The 9,644-nt window shown below is 38.4% G+C and overlaps 1 pseudogene; it reads left to right on the plus strand.

The window, feature by feature from the left end:
• The first annotated feature begins 605 nt into the window (after nucleotides 1–605).
• Nucleotides 606–2,257, plus strand: LOC132432464 (BCL2/adenovirus E1B 19 kDa protein-interacting protein 3 pseudogene; annotated as a pseudogene).
• Nucleotides 2,258–9,644: the final 7,387 nt, after the last annotated feature.

Here is a 9,644-nt window from a genome sequence, read left to right on the forward strand (position 1 = left end):
AGGAGGGATAACTTGGGAGATTGGGATTGACATGTACACACTACTATATATAAAATAGTTAACTTATAAGAACCTGTTGTATAGCACAGGGAACTCTATTCAATACTCTGTAATGGCCTATATGGGAAAAGAATATAAAAAAAGAGTGGATATATGTATATGTATAACTGATTCACTTTGCTGTACACCAGAAAGTAACACAACATTGTACATCTACTATACTACAATAAAAGTTTTAAAAATAATTTTTAAAAAAATCCACACACTCAAGGTTAGAAAAAAGAATACACACACTCAAGGGCTAGTCATTTCATCCACATTTGAATTTGTCTCTCTTAATGGATTAATCAAGGAGGACAAAAACACAAAAGAAACCCCTGTTGTGAAATAAAGAGCCAGCTCAGAGGGAGGTCAGCTGGTCACTCTGAAAGAGAGCCTCTCAAGGTGACAGGGAAACTTTAGTCTCAGGTCTGATACCCATTTTGCCAGAAGCCCAAGTCTGACAGTACAGTCCCAGTAGGTTGGACCCTAGAGGATGGACTTCTACAGTCAAACTTAAAAGAGACTGATAATAAAACAGGAATATAGCTTTTGTGCTCAAAACCATGGCACTTCCTCCCTGTGTCTGCCGTCAAGAGCACCTCATTGTCAGTGTCAAGGCAACCGAGGTGCTTAACAGCCCGAGTTTGCGAGATGGGCAAAGAAAAAGAGCGAAGGCTTTAGAAGGCCTGAAAGAATATTTTATCCGGTCAATGAAAAAGCCTGATGAACCATCCTTGTTCAAAAACCTAACTTTCCAGTGAGCTGAACACTAACGTCACTTGAAATACTATTTCTCTCAGTTTCTTGGACTTGGACAAAGCTGGAGGAAAAATGTCAAATGCTGGTATTTAAATCATGTTTATGAACTTCACGTGAACCATATTTAAACACGTTATGAAAAAGTGACTGAAAATACAAGATACATAATTTATGTATTATACGTGTTATTTCTAGTTTTAGTTCTATCCTAAGGTTAAAACCTGGTCACCTAGAATTTAATTCCTTCATTAGGAATCCAATAAGCAGTATCTTAAGTTGGATTTCTGAAGACAGTCTCTCTCACTTTCTCTGTCGCCCCCTAGATACAGAGGTATTTTGTTTATTATTAGTTTCCTTCCCAATTTTTCCATCAACACTAGATCCTAGACATACCTCATTTTAGCATCTGTGTTCCAGTATTTAACAAAATAAACCAAACCAACCACCTTTTCTGACCGATGCTCAGGGAATATGGGTATGAATGCTGCTAGATTCAAAGAGCAGAGGACAACTATGACCAAAGAAGGTTTTCACAGAGACTGTTTCTCAGAGGTCATTTCTTTTACACAGTTGCGAGCAATGAAGAGATCCTCATCGCAGAAGTAAACGCGGGTCAGAGGTAATCACTGCTAAACGTCAGCTTGGTCAGTCAAGACCACAAAAGAAATGTAAACACATTACCTAAATGGTGGCTGCCATTACCTTTCAAAAGAGAACGGTGTGTGTGGTGAGCCTGGCCTCCAGCTTCTTGGCCCGCCGCTGAAGCCACCGCCGCTCGCACTCCCGCCTCAGAGCGCCTGCTGACCCCACGTCAACCCCGCCGCCGCCGCCGCGGCCGCCACCAACGTTGACCCCACGTCGACCCCGACGCCGTCTCGCTCCCGCAGCACCCTCGCCCAGGTGCCGTGTCAGAGTAAGCCACCTGCACTGGAGGAGGAGTGGTTGCATGGCTCTTGGGTGGAATTACACTTTGGCAATAATGGGAACGCCAGCGTTGTTCAGACTCTGTTTCTGTTTATAATGGCGACGTGGAAGAAATACTGCTGGGTGTGCAGCATGAGTCTGGACGGAGTAGCCCCAAGACTTCTCTGTGACCGCCCACCTTGCTCACAGACCTCGCAAGATACCAATGGAGCTTCCAAAGCAGACACACTAATATTGATGAGAAAAACAGCTCTCAGTCGGAGGAAGATTACATGGAGACAAAGAAAGACGGAGAAAGCCTCTTGAAGAAACACTCAGACTGGTTATGGGACTGGTCAAGTCGGCCAGAAAACATCACTCCTCACCCCCACCCCCAGTTCCTCTTCAAACCCCCGCAGCGCACGATCGCGCTCAGCTTGAGGAACACGAGTGTTAGGGAGAAAGGGGGCATCTTCTCTGCAGAGTTTCTAAAGTTTTTCTTCCGTCTCTTCTCTCTCATCTGCTAGCCATGGGGTTGGGTATCTATATCTGAAGGTTACTGAAAATATCCACCATAACCTTTTAATGAAGAATTGGAATCCAGCTTTTTCATTTAGTGGGAATTTACATTGGGGTTTGCAACGCAGCTTACTATCATCTTGGTCCTTGGGTGGCTGCACCACTTGTGTCATTTCTTAGGTAAATGCCACATTCCGAATTCAGTAAAATAAAAATAAGACACTTAAAAAAAAAGAGTGGTGTGAGTGAATATGGAGCATGTGGAGTTGAGAGGGAATTTCATTATAAAAACACTAAAACACTCCAGGACTCTGGGTGAAATGTTCATGAAATTAAAAACAAAATTATGTGGAAATTTCCAACAGAGGTGCCTACAACTATAATATATATTTAATCATTACTGGCCTCCCCGATTTAGCCACTCATGTTTAGTAAATGGAAACAATGTGAAGTGGGAGAAATATCAACTTTTGTAAGTGGGTATTTTCAATGAAATAATAAATATATTAAAATAAAGATTTTAAGCCTCTGGATTTCTTGTCATTCCCTTATAAATTCTCATAATATGAAAACATGCTTGTTTACCCATGTCTTCACTTGAAAAACCTTGCTGACAACCTGTTCATTACCAAAGCAGACCATGCCAAGATGATACAATGTGGTTTCTACCCACCAAGAGCTTTTATTCTGTAGAGGAGAAAGGCACATGCAACTTCTCACACAAGGGGACAATGGGATATTCTAATTGAAATTTTTCCAGTGTCCTTGTTTTGATGTCCTCACTTGGCTTTGGGCTTCACTAAGTATCCTTGCTCATAGAGTCTGTATTTTAGTTCTTTCAGCTATAATCCACTTTTATTATACCTGAGCTCTGTCCATGTGGTGGTAAGGTGGGGGGGAAGAAGAACATTCTATGATCTTCTGATTAAATCTCAATCATTTGATGTGTCTGTGTCTCGGAGGTATGACCTTCACAAGTGTTAATCCAGCCTTTTTACCTTCAGCCTCCTATGCCTTTCTCTGGCTGCAACATTCCCAAATCGATTTATTTGAAGCCCTGATTCTAGATGCCTGTTTTTCCACCCCTTAAGTAAGACAGGAAGGCTGAAGTGAGTTCTCTTCCTTCATCTGGATAAAGTTTAAGAATTGGGCGAAGTCCTTTCTACTGGAAAGTAGACCTCTGATATGGAGAAGGCTCTGAACATGTTTCTAAATGGTTACTCTTCCCTTCCCCCTCCCAGAGCCAAGAGGGTATCTTTCTTGGACTTTCACCATAGACACGTGATGGGGTTCCTGGAAGGAAAGCCCATAAAAATGTGGGTTCTCTCTAAGGTTGTGGTTCCCAGCAGTTTTTCACCCTCACACTAGTCTCCACTCAACCTCCCAGAATTCACCAAAATTACCACTTAAGTGTCACTACCAGTTTATGGTTCCAACAGCTTCTATTGCTGTATCTCTCTGGGTGCACTTATCTCTCTAGGTGTTGGGTTGCTGGTTTAGCCTGTAACCTAGTTCTCTGATGCATCCAAGATATCATTGTCCAGTTTTTTCTTATGGTAAATATGGGAGTTCTGACTTCCAAGCTCTTTACATGTTTGGTCTGAAACTAGAAGCCACAATTCATTTTTGATGTATAATATTGAATACATGAATTACCACTGTGATACAATTTCTAACATTCCTATTTAGGGATGATCTGCAAGAAAAATATCCTAGATCCTTATTTCCACCCTTTGAAAATGTAACATAAAGTGACAAAAATATGTAAAACACATCTAGGGCAAAACTTAAATATATAGAGAGACTTTAACTTTTAATTTAAAAATGAGACACAATATTAATAAAATCCCCTAAATATACAATGCCCCATGCCCCCCAACACAGTACCAGACAAATTAATTTAAACAATAACATAGAAAAAAAGAATAAACAAGAGGAACCAAGAAAACCATGTATAAAAGGGAAGAAGACTAAGTCTATAAAATATTTAACATACTGTAAAAATATAATAAAATGCACAGTTTAAAAAAATATGATTGCTGCACTTTTCGATAGGCCAACTAGGACAAAATCCAAAGTTTAGAAACAGACTTAAATCTTAGAGAAATTTAATATACTAGAAAATTAGCATCTCAAATCAGTGGGGAAAAGATGGCATTTTTAAAGCAGTTATGTTGGGACAGATGTATAACCATTACAAAAAAAGATAAATGTACATTCTCACCTTGCTACTTACAAGATGATAAATTCCAAATGCCCCAAAGATTTAAATATTAAAAATGAAACTATGCCAGTGTTAACAGGAACCATGAGTAAATTTCATTAAAACCTGAGAGAGGGGCTTCCGTGGTGGCGCAGTGGTTGAGAGTCCGCCTGCCAATGCAGGCGACACGGGTTCATGCCCCGGTCCGGGAAGATCCCACATGCCGCAGAGCGGCTAGACCCATGAGCCATGGCCGCTGAGCCTGCACGTCCGGAGCCTGTGCTCCGCAACGGGAGAGGCCACAACAGTGAGAGGCCCGCATACAGAAAAAAACAAACAAACAAACAACTGAGAGAGGATAGAATTCTTCCTAAATATAACTCAAAAACCAGAAGTGAAAACTAAAACATTTGATAATTTGACTATATTAAAATAAAACAATTTCATTAAAACATAACCTAGAAAACAATAGGCAGAAGACAAACTGTGGTAAAAATAAAATACAGAACATATAGAAAGAGATAACATCCTTAACATTTAAAGAGCTCCTAAAAATCAAAATAGAAAGACCAAACCCGAAGTGAAAATGGGAAGAAGTTATGAAAAAGAGAAACAAATGCAATTAGAATTTAAATATACAAAACTATGTTCAGATTCAGACATAAGACAAGGGAAAATTAAACAAGCATTTAGGGGCATTTATGGAAATAATGATAAAATTTGAATTAAGTCTATAATTTAGTTAATTATATTGTACCTCCAAAGGATACAAAGTTTCAGTTATGCAAGATGAATGAGTTCTGGAGACCTAATGTACAGCATGGTGACCACAGTTAACAATACTATATTATCCACTTTAAATTTGCTAAGAAGGTAGATCTAAAATCTTTTACACACACACACACACACACACACACACACACCACAGTAACTATGTAGAGGGGTGGATAAGTCTTTTATGATTGTGGTGATGATTATTATTATTATCTCACAACGTATACATATATCAAAACATCAAATTGTACCCCTTAAATATATACACTTTTTTGTATGTCAAAGATATCTCAGAGAGGGGCTTCCCTGGTGGCGCAGTGGTTGAGAGTCCGCCTGCTGATGCAGGGGACACAGGTTCGTGCCCCGGTCCAGGAAGATCCCACATGCCGCGGAGCGGCTAGGCCCGTGAGCCACGGCCGCTGAGCCTGCGCGTCCGGAGCCTGTGCTCCGCAGCGGGAGAGGCCACAACAGTGAGAGGCCCGCGTACCGCAAAAAAAAAAAAAAGATATCTCAGTGAAGTTGTTTAAAATATAATACTATACCAATGTTAATTTCCTTGTATTGGTAATTTTACCATCGTTATGTGTTATGTATGATATTAACCTTAGGTATAGCAAGGTGAAGGGTATATATTTATGTTGCAACTTTTCTGTGTGTCTATAATTATTTCAAAATAAAGAGTTAATTAAAAAATTAAGCTACACACACGAAAACAAAACAAAATATTTTTAAAAATAATGAATGACCACTTTATATTTATCTCTCAGTAAAAATCCAAAAGCTTGAAAATGCAACTTGTTGGTAAGGTTGTGAGGTAACAGGCACTCACCTTCCTTCTTGGTGAGAATACAAAATAGTATAGCCTTAAGAGAGGGACACTTTCAACACAGTGTTTACCATTAAATTCAGCAAAGCCATGTGCAGTATAGTGATTTATAAGAAATATGTATTTGGTTATCCCAATGACCATTTCTCATATATTAGTGGGTCTTTGTCCAGGGTTCCAGACTCACAGCTCCCCAAACCCTTGGAATTTCCTAACTGAGGAGAGATATAAAGGTGTCTTTGGGGCTTCCCTGGTGGTGCAGTGGTTGAGAGTCCACCTGCTGATGCAGGGGACACAGGTTCGTGCCCTGGTCCGGGAAGATCCCACATGCCGCGGAGCGGCTGGGCCCGTGAGCCATGGCCGCTGAGCCTGCGCGTCCGGAGCCTGTGCTCCGCAACGGGAGAGGCCACAACAGTGAGAGGCCCGCGTACCGCCAAAAAAGCAAACAAACAAAACAAAACAAAAAAAGAGAGAACAAATAAGTATACACAAAATATCATAGGTGCTAGGGGAACAACTCATTACTATAAAACAACTTAGAGTAATAATAGAGGAAAAATTAAGTATTGGTCAGGTGACTTCAAATGACTTGTATTTTGGAATAACCAAAAAGTCCTGATCAATAAGGAAATGTTATTCTTTACAGAAAAATTCCATGGAAATTGAGTGGAAGGAATTATAGAATTAGAAAACATCATTTTGTACTGCTGCTTAAATGACAGGTTTGGGCAATGATAATGAATATATACTACAGACATTTGGTGAATAATGGATAAAGAACTGAATATTTACATGGTATCAATGTATCCCAAGCTCATCACTGGGGAAAAAGCACAATGACACAATGCAGGAGTCATTTTGTTACCACCTGAACCCACCGAACTATCTTAGGATACAGCCAGTAGACACAAATCCATATGTGACCCATTTATTTCAACTAGTAAATAACATGAAAAATTGGGGGCATCAGAACATAATACTGTTTTATACTATAAGTGGTTTAAGAGGCATAACTAACAATTGCAACGTGTGGACATATTTTTGGATGCTGATTAGAACAAACTATACAAAGACATTTTTGAACAACAAAAGAAATTTGAATATGGACTGGGTTTAGTAAAGATATCAAGGTATTTTTTAGGTATGATAATGGCATTGTGGTTATCTAGAAACTATTCTTTATAAAGACATGCTGAAATATTTAAAAGGGAAATATTAATGTCTGGGATTTGATTTAAAATGTTTAATCAAATTTCAAAAATAAGGACAAAAAGGATAAAGAAAGTGTGGCAAAACAGTGTTAATTTTAAAAATGAGTGTTAAAGGTATGGGGACTTATGATATTCTATCTACTTTCAAACTACAGTGAAAATTGTATGATATTTTCCAAAGTTTTTAAAAAAATTTTTTGGGGGGGGGACAAAATCCATCAGAGTAATTCAAAAATTTCTTTTTGTTGATACCTAACAATTTTTTTGCTTCTCATAGTGATATTTGAGAAATTAAGTGCATTTTATCTCTTAAAAAGCCTGCAATGAGGAACTAATTTGAATGACAAAAGAAGGAACAACTGAACAGCAAAATAAATACTATGGTACTAGACTGTAACTCAAAATATAAATATACCCAAGTCCATACTGATAAATTACTGGATAAATAGAGGGAAAGAGATAAATCTTCCTTACAAAAGAATTAAAAATAATTTATATAGACACTTCCTCCTCCTCCTTAATTGTGGGCTGAACTTAGTGAGTTGCTTCCCAAGAATAGCACACGAAAAGGTTAGAAAAAGAACTTTTCAGTGGAGAAAGCTGGCAAACTCTACCTTAGCCAGGAGATCAGGTCAGCACCACCAATGGTAAGTCATGTTGATAGTGCGTTCCCACTGATGTGATGTGATTCACTTCTTTGGTACCTTCTCCCAAATCCATAACCTCAGTCAAGTCATGATAAAAACATCAGACAAACCCAAACTGAGAGATATTTTACAAAATACCTGATCAGTTCTCCTCAAAACTGCCAAGGTCATGAAAAACAGGGAAAGACCAAGACACTGTCATGGACAGAGGCAACAAATGAGATACGATTAGGAAATGCCATATAGAATTCACGACTGGGTCCTGGGACAGAAAAATGGCATTAGTAGAAAGAACAGAAATCCAAATAAAGTCTAGTTTAGTTCATAGTAATGGACTAATGCTGATTTCTTAGTTTTGACAAATGCACCAGGATTATGTAAGATGTTAGCAATGGCAACAGCTAGGGAAAGAGTATGTGACAACTCCTGTATTATCTTTGTAACATTTCTATAAATCTATAAACCTTCCAAAATTAAAACTTATTAAAAATAAATTTCTGATCAAATTTAAAAACTTAACAATGTATTATTTGAGTCCTAGCAAAAATAGCAATTAGGCATTAGAAAAGAGGCCTTTACAGGACTGCAGGTGGGGAAGGACACCATTGAACTGCATAATACTAGAGAAAGTGGGTGAATTGTCCTGGGACTAAAGCCTGGAAGAGAGGCAGGCTAATGGGAGCTTTTATCCACTTGCAGATTAAAGCCTCTGTGGGAGAGGAAAAGGAACCTTGTAGGAGTCAAGTCATAACTAAAGAGAGGGTTGCTATACATAGAACATAAGCAGAGCATTTTCCCAGCTCAAAGCTTTTAGCCACTCACAGATGAGCTTGGGGAAGGCCTGGGAATTATAAAAACCAGATTCCAGTTTCAGCTCTGCCAGTAATATGCTGACAGTGAACAAGTCATGTGATTTTTCTCATTCTTGATTCTCTCAACTATGGGTTGAAATTCATCCACAGCTTTGAGTCTATGAATTTATAAAGGCAAGTTTTTTAATCCCTTTGGATATTTGAATAAAGCTTTATATTTGACAATGACATAAAAATTTAAATATATTGCAATATGAGAGGGATATAAAAATAGTTTTGGTCAGCATATAAAGCTCTAAATTCTCATTCTGACAAGTCCTTGGTTATGGCAGGAGGTAATTTAGCATACAATTACAATGTATGTAGGTTTGACCATAGAGAGTCATGCCTTTAATTCCTGAAGTATTCATCATACTTGCTATGATATTACCTGCAAGTATCATTCAGAAGCACAGGAACCTGTTGGACTGCACCATGAATGTGCAGTCAGCAAGGTCCAGATGATGAGAAAAACTACAGCCCAGTTTTTCAGTAGACTAATTGTAAGGAAAGAAGAGGACTGATTAGGGACTTATTAAAAGAGACTTAAAAGTCATATTAAGTTTAAAAAGGGAACGGATAAATATAAAAGCATGCATATCTGGGTTATAAAACTAAAAATGAAGTGATCATTATGAACTCCAGGATAACAGTTACTCATGGGGAGACAGAGAATTTGTAATTGTGGTGGGACACATGGATGGGGCTTCTAGGTGACAGGCAAAGTACTATTTTTTGACCTGAGTAGTAGTTCCAAGGGTGTTAGCATTTTAATAATTCTTTACAGTATACATTTGTTTTGTGTAGTTTTCACCCTTTATTTTATTATAATATGTAATAAAATCTTCATGTGTTGCTGGCAGAATGCTGTGTACTCCATTTACAAAAATGAATAAGAAACTTTTCCTA

The sequence above is a fragment of the Delphinus delphis genome, chromosome 1 (assembly GCF_949987515.2).
Source record: "Delphinus delphis chromosome 1, mDelDel1.2, whole genome shotgun sequence".
NCBI lineage: Eukaryota > Metazoa > Chordata > Mammalia > Artiodactyla > Delphinidae > Delphinus > Delphinus delphis.